Raw genomic sequence first — 17,208 nt, forward strand, 5'->3', positions numbered from 1 at the left:
ACTGTAAATATCTGCCTCTGATCTTTCACTCTCTGTACACCAGGCAGACTCTGGGAGTCATACAACAGCAGGATGGAGGCCGCACTGCATTACTTACAACCTCCACCACGGTAATTTTCCCCAGAAATACCAAAAACTTTAATATCAATACTTGCTCACTTGTAACAGGTCAAAATGTAAAATGGATATATAAAGATTCTTGTCATTTTCAGGCACATACAGATATATAGAAATCCAAGACAGCTTTTTAATGAAGGTTCAGAGGAAAAAATAAATACCAACACACACACTGGCTAACAACATGCCCATCAGCCTCGCCTGTACCTCGTGTTTAGTACCTATTAACAAATGTTAGCATGCTAACAAGTTAAAGTAAGATGGTGATGGTAAACATGACAGTCATCAGCATGCTAGCTCAAAGCACTGCACAAGCAACTTGCATGGCTGTGGTCTTTTGTCCTGTAGTCTTTTTAATTGGCAAACCATGATAACGTCAAATTTATGCTCGTGCACGTGCAATAAAAGCACCTACAGCGACGAAGGAAAAGCAAGTGGAGTATAGTTCATTAAGAAACCTTTCGGGGTTATTTGATTTCTGTATGTACAGCGTAGACTGAACCAATGAGATGTTTTTTAATGACAGTTCTACAGATATCAACTAAGCAGCACTAATATGCTGTAAAGTGTCACATATTGCCGTGAAATGAGATGCATGCGTTGCGACTTCGGGTCGTGGCCTTGGTCAAGTCAGCGCTCTCACTGTGGACCACTTCTGCTGAGTTTACAGAGGGGACAAGATAAGAAAGAGAGGGCATTTCTGCATGGCTGATTTTATACAAGTGCATTTAAATATTTCCTTCTATTTAATAACATTTGTGGTCACCTGTGCTCTCCCCTGCAACAGGCAAATCATTGTTGGAGCTTGACACCGCTGGAACAGCGAACCCTAACAGAGTTTTATGGCATCATTCAGCAGCCCTGAGGGAATTTAAGGGTAATTACAGATTACTCACTACAGTGGATGCCATTAAATGCAATGGAGCATAAAGAGCTATAAATTAGACTACAGTGCTGACCCTGCAATTTTGATAATGGTTGTACAGTAGGTAAACTGTGTTATGATGACGAGATAAATTCAGACAAGAGGTGACAAGAACTTCCATTGTCCATCAAATCTATCAGAGTTTCTATAGACACAGTGGCAGCTCTCTCCACTAGACAGTAGTTCCTTATTAAGAAACACGAGATGTAAACAGCTACAGCCACAGCAGCTGCTGGCAACGTTTGTGATACACAAACAAACTTATTTTACTGTTGTGATTAAGTGTAAAATATAGATGTACATCTCCGTTGCCTCAGGAGAGGCGTCATTAAGTCAATGAAGCGTTAAAAATGTGTGCATCAGGCTGCTGAACACTGTTTACTGTGTGTGAAACAACATGTTCACACTGCTGGACACATGCTAAAATAAAACATTCAGAAAGAGACGATGGCATGAATGTGTGTGTGAAAAGGATCAAAATATATGTGCACTGCAGTCTGTACTGTTTTGGTGACTAAACACCAGCAAGTTCCTACATCAGGCCTGCACCAGTGCATCTACAGCACATGAGTTCAAACGCTCAGTTAACAAAATCTTGACCCTCCTTTATTAAGACATGTCCACCAACCAACAGTGCCAGATATCAGTGCGCACACGCGCACACACACACACACACACACACACACACACACACACACACACACACACACACACACACACACACACACACACACACAGCATTAAATACCATGACAGCATGACGCACCATGACAGTCAATACATACAGTGTTCAAATTGGACATTGGGCACGGTGTGCTCTCCCCCACATTTGAACTCCACCTAAACCCTGCCACACTCTGCCTGCTGCCTCTCTCTTAATGTTGTTGTGTTTCTGTCCTTCACTCGAGGTGTGAAGAGAACCTTCCCTTTCGCCTCCTCAAAGCTTCCCGTGGCTCAAAGATGCAAAAAGAAGCAGATTAAAACAATCACTCGTACAAGCTAGTTTAAGGTCCTCTTTATTGCCACCTACTGCTTGAGTACAACTAAGAAGTGCAACACAGTAAACACACAAAAAACACCATAAATATGACAATACATCCAACTCTATGACAACTGAACAAAACCCATTTGCTCATGAAGACCATTAGATGTGGCTGAAATGTCTAGAAAAAGCTAGAAAGTGGACCTTGAGTTAAGATCACTTTGTTAAACAATCTTAAACAAAGGAGAGTCTTTCACTACTTTTAGACTTTTTACAGAATGATAAATCACTCAATCGAGACAATTAGCAGATTAATGTTCTAATGAATATAACAATAGCAGCTCTGTGAAGGGCATAATTGACAATCAGAATGTGTATGTTCTAATTAATGCAAAATGTATCAGGTAAACAATAAGAAAGCAATACACAAAAGCTCATTCACACTTAATGTCCTGTTGAATCTGTGACCAAAAAGTGTGTGTGTGCGTGTGTGTTTAACAGTTATTGACTACTGGTCATTGAGCGCTAATGGAAAGCCAATCGGTTCCCATGCAGTGAACCATGACCCCCTCCCTTCCTCCCCCACTAAGACAATACTGACCACCTGGACCAGCAGAGTGTGTGTGTGGTGTGTGAGTGTGTCTGTCCATAATAATATTGACTGACTGTAATGTGAGAGGTCAGGACACAATAGCACTGTGACTCTGAAGACGTAACACCATGCTGTGAGAGGTCACAGCTACGTGTCACACACACAGAGACACACACACACAGACACACACACACACACACACACACACACAGATGCCTCTTCTTCTGTATCACTTGTCCATCTTCGCCCTGTGTACGCCGCAGCTGATCGGTGTTTTCTCTACATGTGACTCAGACTTTCTTTTGTGTTCTCATCTAGATCTTGTGAATGTATGCTACATGACGCTCACTGCTCCAATTTTTCATGGTTTCAATCATAAATGGTTGATTATGAACAAATGCTCACTTATTTGGTCGAGACATCACATGTGACCCTGAATGCAAAGGGGGATCGAAAAGGAAAAATCAATATTTTCAAAATTACATTTTTGTTTTAAGAAAACAGGGACTGTAGGTGCTAGTGGATCTTACTCAAAGAGAAGTAAACTGTCCATTTCTTCTGGACTATTTTCAGCTGTGGATTACTACACATTTGGTGCTCTGGTAGCTTTTTATAGTGTTTCTATGTGCGATTGGCTCAAAATAAACTACAGCAACAGTCTTCGTGGTAATAAAGGAACTTCTCACCCAGTGCAGTGGTGTAACTCACTGATGTGTTTGAAATAGTCTTTAGTGAATGATGTGTGTCTACGGCACAGAGGAATAAGCTATATCACGGTTTGGAAAGGCAGGCGACTGTTATTTGGATCAATTCATTGTCAGTGTTCATTGCTGTACATGTCAAGGAGCCTTCAGAATTAGACTTCCTACCACAAAAATCTGCGTCTGTGCTGTTGCTGCGTGTTTGCTGCTGGGCTCTGCAGCACGTCCACGTCAAAGCGGATCTTTTGGTCGATTAGAAACCGACAGTTGCAGTCTGTCGCTGCATGATGGTGTTCCTTAATCCACCAGCAGTTTGAACAATATCTGACACACTACGTTGCTTTGTTTACTGATTTGCAACAATCCCACAGCACAGACATGAATGAGGCTTATTTGAATGCATGGCACACTGTCCGTTGTAACAAATCTAAATCTAAAAGCCCGAACTAAGCTCTCTATGTTTGCCTGTCTGTCTTTCTCTTTGTCTCTTTCTTTTGTCCTATCACTCGCTTTGTCTCGTCTCTCGATCTTTATCTCACAACTCTGCCTGGAACTCCAGTTATTCATTTCCATCTGGTACTCTACTGTGAAACAGTGTAAGTTGTGCTGACTGAGAAACACGTGTGTGTGTGTGTGTGTGTGTGTGTGCGTGCGTGCGTGCGTGTGTGTGTCCATCCTCTGCTTGTTGATTACTTCCAGAAGTCTGGTAGTACAGTTGTTCTCACTTTGCTGTGATCTAACAGTAGTGACAGACACACACACACACGATGGCGTTTCTGTCACTTTTGAGGACATGACATTCATTTCCTGGAGACTTAACTTAACCCCAACCCCGTATATTAACCTTCACCAAAGTCTTCACCCTAAAATGTAATAATTCACCTGATGGGGACTTGGATTTTGTCATCATAAGGAAGGCGAGTCCCCACAATGTGACAGCGTAACCAGATTTATGTCCCCACAACATGAGTAATACACAGTTACACACACACACACACACACACACACACACACACACACACACACACACACACACACACACACACACACACACACACACACACACACACACACACACACACACACACACACACACACACACACACACACACACACACACACACCTTATGTCACGCAGTGTGCTAATTAAATACTGTACTGTAGTGCTGTCCAACAGAAACGCTGCTGCTCATCTCGAACACGACACAGAGACTACAGTTGATGGCCAGCTGAATGCTAACATGCATGTATGTTCTGTGTCTGCATGAGAGGAAATAATGAGTCTGTAGTCAAGCGCAAACACAGGCCGACAAACAAAACAAACCAAACTTAAAATGCCACTGAGAGTCCAATTTGAGCTCCTCGCTGTCAGCTCGGAAAAATAATTTATGATGAAAGTTCCTGCAAAGTTTTGCTTGACTTTCCTTTGCAACTGTATTGTTGAGGAAAAAATAGAAAAGATGTCGCCAAATGGGCAAAGTCACTGTCAGTCAGACAGTTTGCGCTCAGGGACTGATAAGGGTTGACCCGTCATAAAATTAACAGTCAACGGTCGACCACACACGGCACGAAGGTCGACTTTCTACTTGGTCTGCCAGGGTTTGGTCTGCCAGGTTACTTCTAAACCTATTTTAGCTACATGGCAAACACTCAACCACCAGAGAGTCGAGTCAGACTGCAATTAACAAATAAAGCTTAGCTGTTTCACCTAACAGGCCGCACAGTGATTGTGAAGTTATGGGAAAGCCGATAAGATGCAATGAATGCAGTGGCAGTTTCAATCGATCTTGAAGAAATGCTGACGTTCAAAGAAACGTTAAATAGGAATGAAGTAATTTCTTAGCTTTACTGACCCCTACAGGCATCCCGCAGGAAGTGCAACAACACTGACACCCTGTGACACACTACATCCCCAGCCACAGTTCACCCTCAGTAGATTTGAACTTCTGACATAGTTTCCTGTAATTCCACCTTAAACCTGCTAACTTAACTCTAAATGTAAAAATGTTTATAACACATAAAGTTGGTTAATTCCTGTTTTTTATCAGTAATGGATATATGTTTCACTCTAAAGCTAACTTACACCGAGTCTAAACAGGAAGCGTAGCGTGAGCAGCATCTACAGCAGCCGCCTGTGAGTCTGTCTCACAGGATGCGTTCAGACACAGTAACGACTGTAGGTCACGTAGGACTGTAGGGCCATGTTGTTCACATTCCCATTCTTTCTGAGCACTTTATCTTCAGACATCTTTATATTTAAATTCATACACCAATCAAGAACATGTGATATGATCAGACAAAATCGACCTTGCAATGAGGCCTTCCCAGATGCTTTTTCCAGGACCAAGACTGAACATAGACCTAGAGTCCTTAAAGTGTTCCGAAAAAACTGAATTACAATTCCATGACAACTTGTTAAACTATGCTGATAAAGACTGAAAGAATGCGTGATATGTGGAAAAGCTCCAGAGCAGATACTAAATGGATCTCTTGGTGAGATTGTTTCCTTGACTTAAGTTACATCTATGTTTTGGTGCTTTCAGTTCTCTTGTGAAATAGCTCTGATGATCAGGTTCAATTTGCATTTCTATATGCATTAAATATGCTGCATCAAACGAAGAGGGTATCCAAACAGCACAGGTATTAAATTGTTCAGTCAGTGGACAGTTCACATGCAAATCTTCAAACTGACAGTGGTGTGGCAAAGAGACACACTGAGCTGTGTTTTGAGAGTCGATCTGGTTGCTGGAAAAGAAAAGCACGTGGTGAGCGTTACCTCAAAAGCTCAGTGTGAACAGAGGAAATGGAAAAATAGACATGGTTGCACTAATAGATGGTCTTCACAGCGCTTATGCTTGTTGGTCGCAACTGCCACGTGAGGTCAAAAGCAAAGAGTGGAAAAACACGTTGTGAGGTGACTACACACCTTTGTGTCAACACTATCACACCTGACTGAATAACTGGACAAGAATCAATGACTTCATCTGCATACATACATTTGTAACTGCTTCCATCTGTAGTTTGGATGTTAAGTTTTAGTTATGCAAACTTAATGAAGCAAATATTGGCTTTACTGCAGCATAAAGCTTTTATCCCTTACTACATCACAGTCAAACCCATATTCATAAAATATAAAAATAACGCATATTCTATGATATCTGAGTGCAAATCTTTCTCTGTGCAAGCCTTCTGCACCCTGACAGCTCTCACACATGAGGCTCATGGAGGAAGAGTGTGAAGGTATCCCAAAATGTTATCTGTAGGTCCTGCTCCCACACAGTTTTAATAGCAGGCATGGAAGGGCATTCATTACTAGATACATAGGCAGACAGTGCTCCTTGATGATATAATTGCTGCCCCCCCAACCCCTGCTGCATGTGCATACCAAGCTTCTCAGGTGCTGGCCAATCACCACTGACCACAACCCACTCCTCATGTGTGTCACCTCTATGAGGCACCACTGAGTGTACTGATCATTTGTTAACACAGGAGCTGAGGGGACCCCCTACTGGACACCTTCTCTGCATCCATGGAGAGAGAAAACACTCCGGTTCGCCTGCTTGGGAACGAGTGGCAGTTCTTAAAATCAGTTTGGTCCTAACCCAATATGAGAGTAGGTAAGGTATCCTTCAATTTATGGGCCAAGACTTGAGCTAACATTTAGCAAAGAGATGGATCTGAAGAGGAACAACCCACCATTAGAGACTTAAAGAGTGCCCTGTTATCCCAACTTGTATCATCTGTCATGTCAAGACTACAAAGAGAGAGTTGTTGGAGGGAGATCAGGGAGTGATGTGTGAGGCAGCTGTTCGCCCCAGACTCAAGTGTGGAACATAGAAACATTATAGATGTGGTTGGAAGACATATTGCATCAACTTGCTAGTTTCAAGCCCACTGAAACCTTTAGCGTGTTCTTGAGCTAAATGACAGGAAACGAGGCAGTACAAGAAAAGAGCAAACATATTCAACATGTAAAATACGTGCAAAATGAGTACATTGTGCACATATTCAAATGTTGTCATCTTACATATTATGTAAGATGACAACATTTGAATAGTATGAAAGTTGCTTATTAAGCAACTTTCATACTATTCATGTAACCACAAATGTAAATTTTGACAGCACCTGATTTACCTGAGACAACTGTCACGTGCCACTTTTCACAGACAGAATGTAATAACACATTTCCAAAGCACAACACAACCAAACCCATGACATGGTTTTAATTTCAAAACTAGGCATGCTGCAAAAGGAAATCTTGTAGTAAAATGAAATGTCATGACATTTATGTACACTTAGGGAGGAGTCACCTAATTTCAACAAGATTACCGAATGACATTTTCTCTGAAACACATACACACTCATCTAACACGTGGGGGAAATAAAACCAACCCCAAACTCCCTTAAAAAAAAACAAATGTGCAATTTGAGCAGAAAATGTGCACTCGGTGTTTCCCCCTGATCTAGTGGGCTCCCCTGAAAACAACAGAAATTTTGAATTTGGGTGTCATCTCAAAATCATCTCGTTCCCACAGCATGTGGGCGACATGACCTGAATCATTATGACAGTATTTCAGGGTATTTCTGCAGTAATTCTTGGCAATACGACAAAATCCAGAGTACAACTTTCCAAAGATCAAGCAAAGCTGATGCAGATTGTCTCCTTGGTTTAGAATTCACAATAGCTCTTTGTGTCTTCTTTGGCTTTCCTCGTACTCACCCAGGAGCTTCTGCTTGAAGCACCAGGGGCGTTTCATAAGCAGAGTGTTCTGCCTGCCTGATCTGACCTGCTCAGATATGGTAATTTTTCCTTGATATTTGTGCTTCTACCATGGGTGAGTAGGCTTCGTAGTTAAATGGTTTGTCTGTTTTAATTGTGTTTATTTTTGATATATTATCAGGAATCTGCACAGGGTGTTTTATTTTGAAAATTTGCCAGTTTCTCTCCACCCTTCCGGTGTTCCTTGATCTAGTCTATGCAGACTTGCAGGGCTGAGAGTCCTTTCTGAAACGTGGGCAGAATACGCACGGTGGAATTGTACATATGTCTAAAATGGCAGCAATCTGCTCCATTGGATGCACTGCTGATGGACCGCGTCCGCTGGGATTTAGGGGTAAGCTTGTTATACTGATATTAGCACACACCTACTAACCCACTCTTCCCTGCTGCCTCTTCCTGCCAGTGCTGTAAGTGAAAAACATACTGCTCTTCCTGACCAGACATCTTTGGTTAGCCACAGACAATATTTTGGCACATACAAGTAACCCTCATTGTATGTTATATTGGTTTAGAAGAAACAGGCTAAATGTCTCTCTAAGCGGTGAGTTATATTTCTCTTAGTTGTATTTGTTAAAAGGCAGCGGTAGCCTCTTCCTCTCCCTCCCCTCCTGAAGCTGTCCATGGTTCTGACTGGAGACCAGCTGTCCCTGAGGCTGACAGAAGGTTACACAGATTTGTTTTGATTACAGGTTACCAAAACTGTTGCGAGGCGTGTGACGTCTCTCTTAAGGCCCAATTTTGCTTGCAAATCAGCGATGAGCACAAAGGAACCAAAGACACAAGCACAACCAAAAAAGGTTTTCATCTCAGGTTCAGAGCGAAGAAAACAAATTCAGGGTGAGAGCACACCTTTAAAAGTACAAAACTGTGAGCACTGTTTCAAAAGTTTTTGATTTCAGTTATTTAGTGGCTGCAACTGATGGTTATTGGCAGAGTTCATCAACCTGACGATTATTTTCTCAATTAACCGATCAGTTGTTTGGTCTATAAAACATCAGAAGATGTCAATCAATTTCCTAAAGCCCAAGATGACGTCCACAAATGTCTTGTTCTGTCCACAACCCGAAGACATTCAGTTCACTGTCACAGAGGAGGAAAGAAACCAGAAAATATTCACATTTCAGAAGCTGCAATCTGACCAATTAATTGATAATGAAAGTAGTTGGAGATTAATTGAAAAACAATTGATCATCTGACTGTTGCAGCTCTGTATGGATATTTTTGAAGCAAAAAACTTCAAATGCTGTGAGCAATAGCTGTTCTTTCTTCATTTGTCATATTTAGATCTACTTTCTTCAATCTGTAACAAACCTGACAGATGCACACATGTTAAGGCCATGTTCCGTCACTGTGCCACATCTGTCTGTCTGTTTGTGTGTGCGTGTGTGTGTGAAGTTTCCATAGAGAACAGTGGGCTGACTCAAAAGTCAGCCCACAAATGAGAACTCAGGGTTTCCTCTACAAGCCTGAGAGACTGAAGACGAGTGGAAAACTGGTTTCACACAGAGACACACACACAAGCATCAGCACAGTATTCTACAAAGCCATGCTAACATATACAGTACACACAAGAAAGAACACAACCCAAAAAACGAGAAATGCAAAACAGTAGCGCACACACAATCACAACATGCTGTGCGCACACTGAGACGGGAACACATGCATATTGTATGTGCACTGTGAAAGACATAACCTCACACCCACATACGTTTGTGAACAAGGTGCTGTAGGCACCGTTCAACAGCCAAAGCAAACTGCTCCAGGGTAACTATGCAGAAACACTCAGGGGGGTTAAATAAACAACAGGATCACCACAAGAGGTCAAAGGTCAAAATATACATGCACTGTAAAGCAAAAACACCAGACAAGGTTTACTAATCACACTGCATTAAAAAAAAGTACTTCATGAAGGAGCAACTACTGATTTATGTGTTTCAAACACTAGTGAATTTCGTTTTTGTAGAAAACGATTTTTTAGTATCTGAGGGTAATTTTAAGACACCAGAGGTGAAATGAGGAATTTAAGGATCTAAGGAAAACTGTATACACAGCTGATGTTACAACATCAGCTGTGTATATTTAATAAAACTGAAATCTGAATATGCAGCAGAATAAAGAAAGTATGAAGGATTTAAAAAAACCCAAACAGCAGAGATGTGTTTCCACAGGAATAAAGAAAGCATACGTTTTTCTTGTAAATATGGCACCTTTGCTTGTGTGTTTATTTTTCTCAGCAGCACGTCGGCTCTGAGCTCAACCTCCCCACATTTTTCAATAATAAAAACAGCACAATACATGCTGACAAAAGAAGAGCAAAAAGCCATTAACAACAAACAGTTCAACAGTGTCTGTAAAGAGTTCGACTTGAGCTCCCATCGTCCTGTGAAGCGCACAGCTTCTTACAGTTTTATGAAATGATTATCAAATCTCTTGTGGTAAACAGAAAACCGCAGGTGAGAAAAGGCAACAGCCTGCAAGACAACAAAATCTGCCACAACAAAGAAGCACACCTTTTACTTTTACTTCAACCTTGTCTGTTTTTCATCCGTTTGGTGCACACGAGTTTTAATATCTAAACAAAACCCCCGTTCACATCGTGGTTGTTTCAAAAAGCGAGCCTGGACCCCGACCTCTCATCTTTTGTCCTTTCCTTTGCTTTCTTTCTTTTTAATTTTCCAATTTTCCTCGTCTTGATACTTTCTTTTTCTCTTATCCTCTGAAGCAACTCTTGCAAAGGTGTCTATGTGTTTGTGTGTGTGTGTGATTTACTTGTATTTGTACATAGTGAGGACTGGAGCAAGTTTTTGGAAAGTGAGGACATTCTAGACGGTTCTCACAATTTCACAGGGCAGTTTGAAGGATCAGACTTGGTTTTAAGGGTTAGGATTAGGTTTAGGTTAGGGTAAGGGGCTAGCCCAGGGGATGCATTATGTCAGTGAGTGTCCCCTCAAGGACACAAGTACAAGTATGTGTGTATGTGTGTGCATGTGTGGGAGGGTGGAGAAGAAAGACTGGAAAGTATTTGTCTTAAAAGGTGTGAAAAAAGCATGTTTTTTTTCCTTGACTGGCTTTAAGACTGCAAGAAAACAAATTTTGCAGTGACAACTTACAGCAACATAAAGCATGAGCATACACACACACACACACACACACACACACACACACACACACACACACACACAGGTCCATTTAATCACACACATTAAGCGTCAGCCTGACAGGGTCCCTGCACTTCCTGGCGCTGTGTATTCTGGGTAACGATGCACGTACACGTAGATAGCCTTCTAAGAAATAACTTTTGGGGCTTATGAGAAAAATTCTTGATCTGTTATTGGTGTGTAGTAATGCTGTAATGCTATAAAGTGTGTGAGGGTGTTCTGAGAATACAGTCTTAATATTACAACCAGCACATCCTAATTTTTACACATTAATTCTGTATCAGATACATCAACTAATCCTTTGTGTGTGTGTGTGTCTGTGTGTGTGTGTGTGTGTGTGTGTGGGTGTGTTTGAACTCAAGGAACCCTGCCACCATGAAGAGTCATTTCTTAAGGGCACAAATATCACTGCCTGCTCAGAAGTAAACATATACAAATAAGTCCTCTTGTTTCCCTTAACTGTATATTTAGCCCATGTTCATGCTGAGATGACCCAGACGGGCAGGTAAGTGGAGCCATGACTGAGCGGGTGTTCAGCTTGTTTGCGTTAACTTGGGATGCTGAATTCTGTAGACTGAAATCCTCTATCCGGTTAAAAAACATGTGTCATAAAAATGTGGCTTAAAACCAGACAAAAAGCAGATTCATGGCAGAGCTTTTGGAGGACAGACACACACTGACTTGCTCAGTTCACACTCCACAGCCAGGTGACCAGAGGCAGATGCATTAATTCTCCATGTTTTACCAAAAACAGTTAAGTGGTATCTGGGTGAGACACATACTGTACATGGATGAGCTGATTATACCATGTGTCCCCTCTCATGTGACAACATGTAGTGGTCTTGTAATGCATCGCTATATCACGCGACAGCAACTCACATCAATGAAACTAATGAAACAGCGCCCTCTAAGGTAAATAAGTGCGATGTGCTTGAAGTGTGGCAGTCACACTGTAATGTCCCAAATGCTCTATTACTTCAGTGAGCAGCATTCAAGATACTGGGTTTAATGGCACATTATTTGCTAAACACAAACACTATGAAGAAAATTATGAAAAATTGAAATCACCAAAAGAGCCACAACGATTCTTCACTTCCAGAACTTCATTTGCTTCTTTAGCTTCAGACACTCAACGATTATAACAAAAACAAAGAAAAACCAGTCACTCACATCAGGGACTAAATGGTTACACAGGTGATGCTCTACCTCTTTCAACCTTTCTGCATCTTCTTTTTATTCGAATATTTTTGACCTGAATCCCTTTTATAACTCTGGGGACCCCTTCTCAAGAGGCACCAGTTCTCCATGTCCTCCTTTCCATGAGAAATATTTTCAGCCTAACCATGGAGATCTGGTGCTTTCCATCATAAATGTGTGTCCACATGGACAAATGTGATTTATGTGCCTCTCATGACTGTTTTTAATGAAATATACCAAGTCACTTGGTTAATCTAATTACAGCATTATAGCTCCACATATTGTGAAGCACCAAACAAACCCCCTGAATCTTCCAGCTGCCTTCAGTGTGAGGAAAAATCAGATTCGTATTGCGAGTGGTCACTTAAGGTAGTCTGCGGTCAACAAGGGTCGCTTTCAAATGTGATGTGGAGCAAGGACGTCTTGTGACTGCCACAGATGAGGACAGAGAGTTCAGTTTAGGATTAGAATTACAGGCCTCCACTGCGCATGCTTTCAGCTGCTGTCTTTAAAACCCTGGACAATGAGTTTGTCAGTCATGAAGTCATTCGGCATCTGCAGTCTGTTGAACAATAAGTTTTCTGCTCCAGCCTGATGAAGGCAAAGATCATGTGATCCCTCCTTCATGTCTCATTTTGAATTCAAGCTGCTGCTCGTAAGCTCACTTTTCTCACCTTTAAACCATAACTATGATGTTCAAAGGAAAGAGAACTCCAGTTAAGACTTTTCAGTTGTATAATTACTTTACATTCAGCCCAGACTTCAGTCACACCGCTGATGGTCAAACAGCTATAGTGTGCATTCGAGAGTGTGGTGCTGATTCTTAACACATGACTTAAAATGACTGTGAACAGCCTTACATTAAACATACAAATGACATCATTACAGAAACAGATATATAAACCCATGAATATGGAGACACTGTAAACAGGAGGACACGATGGGTTTCTACTTATCAAATAAAGACGAGCATTAAATTCAACTTCAAAATAAGGCAACACAGAAAATCTAATTACCTGTTTTCTATACACAGCATGACAGCTGAGACAGTCAAGAACAGAGTTAGTCGAGTTAGAGAATAAAACTCTTAGGAATGCCGAAAGTCCAACTGAAATGACCCTGATTGAGCTTCTGGGGTGAAAGCGGACATCGATATCAAGGAGTTAAAACAAGTCCCACTCTCATTTGCAATGATGTCGTTATCAAACACCTGTGACAAAGACATGTAACGGGGGGAGGGGGTGAGATGTCTGAGGCCAGACATCTAATTAAGATATTAGCACAGTAAGTTTACCTTCTGTCCTGACACATCTGATGCATTCACAGTCCAGTAAAGACAGAAGAGATCTGGAGCTTTGAAATTCAATAAACTCTGAATATGGCTTTACACAACCAAATCATTATGCACTCAGCATTCCACAGACAAACAACATTAAGGTGAACATAACATTTCAACTGTGGGACAAACATCGTACCTGTAGACCGAGCAAAGCCTCTATAACTGTCACCTGATCTGAATGAATCACGTGTGACCAGATGTGGTGTCATGACCCTTCTCTTGACCTCAGTGTGACACAGGTCTCTCTTGTGATGCGTTCATTAAAAAGGCAATGAACCTCCTCCACTTTGCTGGCACAGACCTGTGCTAAGTGCACACTTCAGCAACCACTTTCAAATGCAAACGAGGAACATTTGTGAGTTGAGAAAATGATGACAGCAGTCTATCATAAATGGCCAGCGGCACTCAAAATCTTGAATGAGACACAGACTTTCTGTCTGAAATGATCAACTAAGTTTATGTTTTTAGTTACGCACCCTGAAAAGTTATGTGAGATTGTTTTGCATGTGTATGAGTTTTTACCGGATGTTGAAGACATGAGCAAGAGCACAGCTCGAGGAGGCATCAGTCTCAGATGAATCAAGTGCTCTGCAATCATCACCTTGTCGTGGTCCTCTGGATGAAAATGTCAGCTGAAGGGAAGAACAGAAAGAAATAGCATCATTTAACAAAGATGTTGACTATTACTTTGAATTGGAAACTGGAGCACATAGAGAAGATATACATGTATGAAACGGTGGACCACAGGACAACTTTTGAGACTGCTGTGAGACATGCTCTAACAGAGACCTGCAGAGACCCAGAGTGTGCAGGTTTCAGTCATCCAGTTATGGTGAGACTGTTTACACCCATCAGATCAAACCCATGAGGGAATACTTCAAGCATGTAAACACAGACATTGCTACGGTGTGCCTGTCCTGCATTGTTATGTGCTGGAAGCTCTATTTTTACTCAGACGCACTAAACAGTATTCTTCTTGACAATCACAACAGCAGTGTTGGAGTAAAAATGACAGCTGAAAAAACTACAAAACAATGAATAAGATACGCATCCGAGAGAGAAAACAAGACAGATAGTCACTTAAGTCTATAAGACAGGAAAGATAAAGATTTCATGAGGGAGCGTACAGTATTTGTGTGTGTGCATGTGTGCGTGTGTGTGTGTGTGTGTGTGTGTGTGTGTGTGTGTATGTGTGTGTGTGTGTGTGTGTGTGTGTGTGTGTGTGTGTGGGGAAGTGTCTACATGTGTCCTTTTCATCTGTGCTTCCTCAGGAGTGACTTGTGTTTTGTACAGCGTTTGTCTTCCCACAGAGAAGTGTGTATGAGTGATGTGGTAACACACATGCGCAGGCATGCACTCACACATGCATGCATGCCCCCCGACACGCGCGCGCACGCACACACACACACACACACACACTGGCATTATGCACCTGGCTGCAGCATGACAAAAGTTTATCAGCAAGTGAATCTAGTGTAAACCAAAAACGCAGGTGTCTCTGTGCGTGTGTGTCTGTGTGTGTGTGTGTGTGCGTGTGTGTGTGTGAGAGAGAGAGACAGAGCTCACGCTTCCTGGCTGACGTCAGTAGTGCTGTTCTGCAGCTGAGCACTGTCTGTGTCAAAAGTAGCAAAAAATATTTGGATAACGTCAAAATTCAAACTTGCTGTATAATACAGCTTTAAGGTACAGTATGATACTGAGGTCAGGAATAATGTACATGTTTTTGGACTGAAAATATTTCATTTTAGTCAAAGTACTTTTAAAATTTAAATCATTTTCTTCTTGAAAAACTGAAAGAAACAGTGCTTCTCTCCACAGCTGCTTTACTGCCAGCATATTAGCACTAATGGGACAAATACAAGTGCAAACTGACACTGATCGAGCAAATGAAAATGCACAGTCCAAACTTTCTCACTTCCTGTGTGAACAAATGAGAATGGAAGAAGCTTTGCAGAAGAATCTGGCAGGAACGATCATTAAGCTTTTTGCACTATTTCAGAATATGTAAAAGCACATGCTCCCACATGGTGGCCATATTTAAATGCTCTGTTAAGGCATCACATTGGCTTTGCCTCCCCCATGTGGATTTGCAGTCTATAACCTGAGTGAACCCAGAATGCTAAAGACTGCACGCTGGCTATGCAGGCAGAGGATGTAAACACCATTTGTTTGCTTTGGTATTTCACATCAGATAAATTAATTTAAACCTGAACATCAAGCAGACGGAAAAACAGAGGTTTTGTGTGTGTGTGTGTGTGTGTGTGTGTGTGTGTGTGTGTGTGTGTGTGTGTGTGTGTGTGTGTGTGTGATCACAGAGGCAGGGGGAAGTCCTTTTCTCTTCTGACTTTTTTTTCTGTGTTCGGGGATGCCAACCTCAGAGGAAACCCCTCCTCCGCATGCCTCCCACGCATCCACCTACACAGTGGAAACTTCTGTCTGAAAAACACACACACACTCACACACAGTGTCAGATCACACAGGCCGCCTGCGGAAGCTTTCAGGTGATGTAAAGCACCTTCTGGCAGCCATACTGGAAGTCAAGTGCTGAAAGGAAATGGTGGCTTTAAACAGCTGGTCAAAATATCATTTCACAAACTCAACTGTCTCACCAGAATTGAACAGACATGGTTATGATTTGTGGTTTGAGTTGCAGCCCTGAATATGCTCTTGTTTGGAAAAGATGCTATCGCTGTAATCTGTAATCAATAGTAACCATCACACCGTGTCAGCTCAGCTAACTAATACTGCAGTATTTTAAAGGTATACTGTATGTACGGTTATATTATATATGGTTGTTTAACAATGAACACAACAACTCCCATGATCCCATGCTTCTTCAGGACATCATCGAACTCTATCTATTGTTATTATTTTGATTGAAAGACCCCCCGTGGTTGAAATGACATTCTAAGCATTTAGATACACCTGAATTATGCAGTAGATATGTGACAGAAGTATCATCAATGGCTAGTGGGTGAGTTTCCCTCAGTTTGAGAATGTATTTGAGGTATCACAGCCCTGAGGACGGTCATCTCCTCACCTACGCCATCACTCCAGATGAGTTTTGAATTACAGAGGATTAAACAAACAGTTGACTGGAAACTTAACTACCTCTTCAGATTTCTCACTTTCACAAAGAACTTCGCTGAATGCACCTACAGGAACAACAACAACAACAACAATTGTTTTTCCACTTTGACAACGTTGTTACCAATCCTCTCTCACAGGATGGACTTCTTTGAGGGTGACACAAACGTAGGTACAAATAGATTTGTGACATGACAAAACAAACAAAACCAAAATGCCTTTAAAGAAGCATCCTCCGTTTCTTGTTAACTGACACTGAAACACTGACTGATGGACCTCTGATTTCATTCTGATCTAAAACTGTAGATAGGCCCACATAATATGAACTCT

This window comes from Chaetodon trifascialis, chromosome 13 (genome assembly GCF_039877785.1).
Source record: "Chaetodon trifascialis isolate fChaTrf1 chromosome 13, fChaTrf1.hap1, whole genome shotgun sequence".
Taxonomy (NCBI): Eukaryota; Metazoa; Chordata; class Actinopteri; order Chaetodontiformes; family Chaetodontidae; genus Chaetodon; species Chaetodon trifascialis.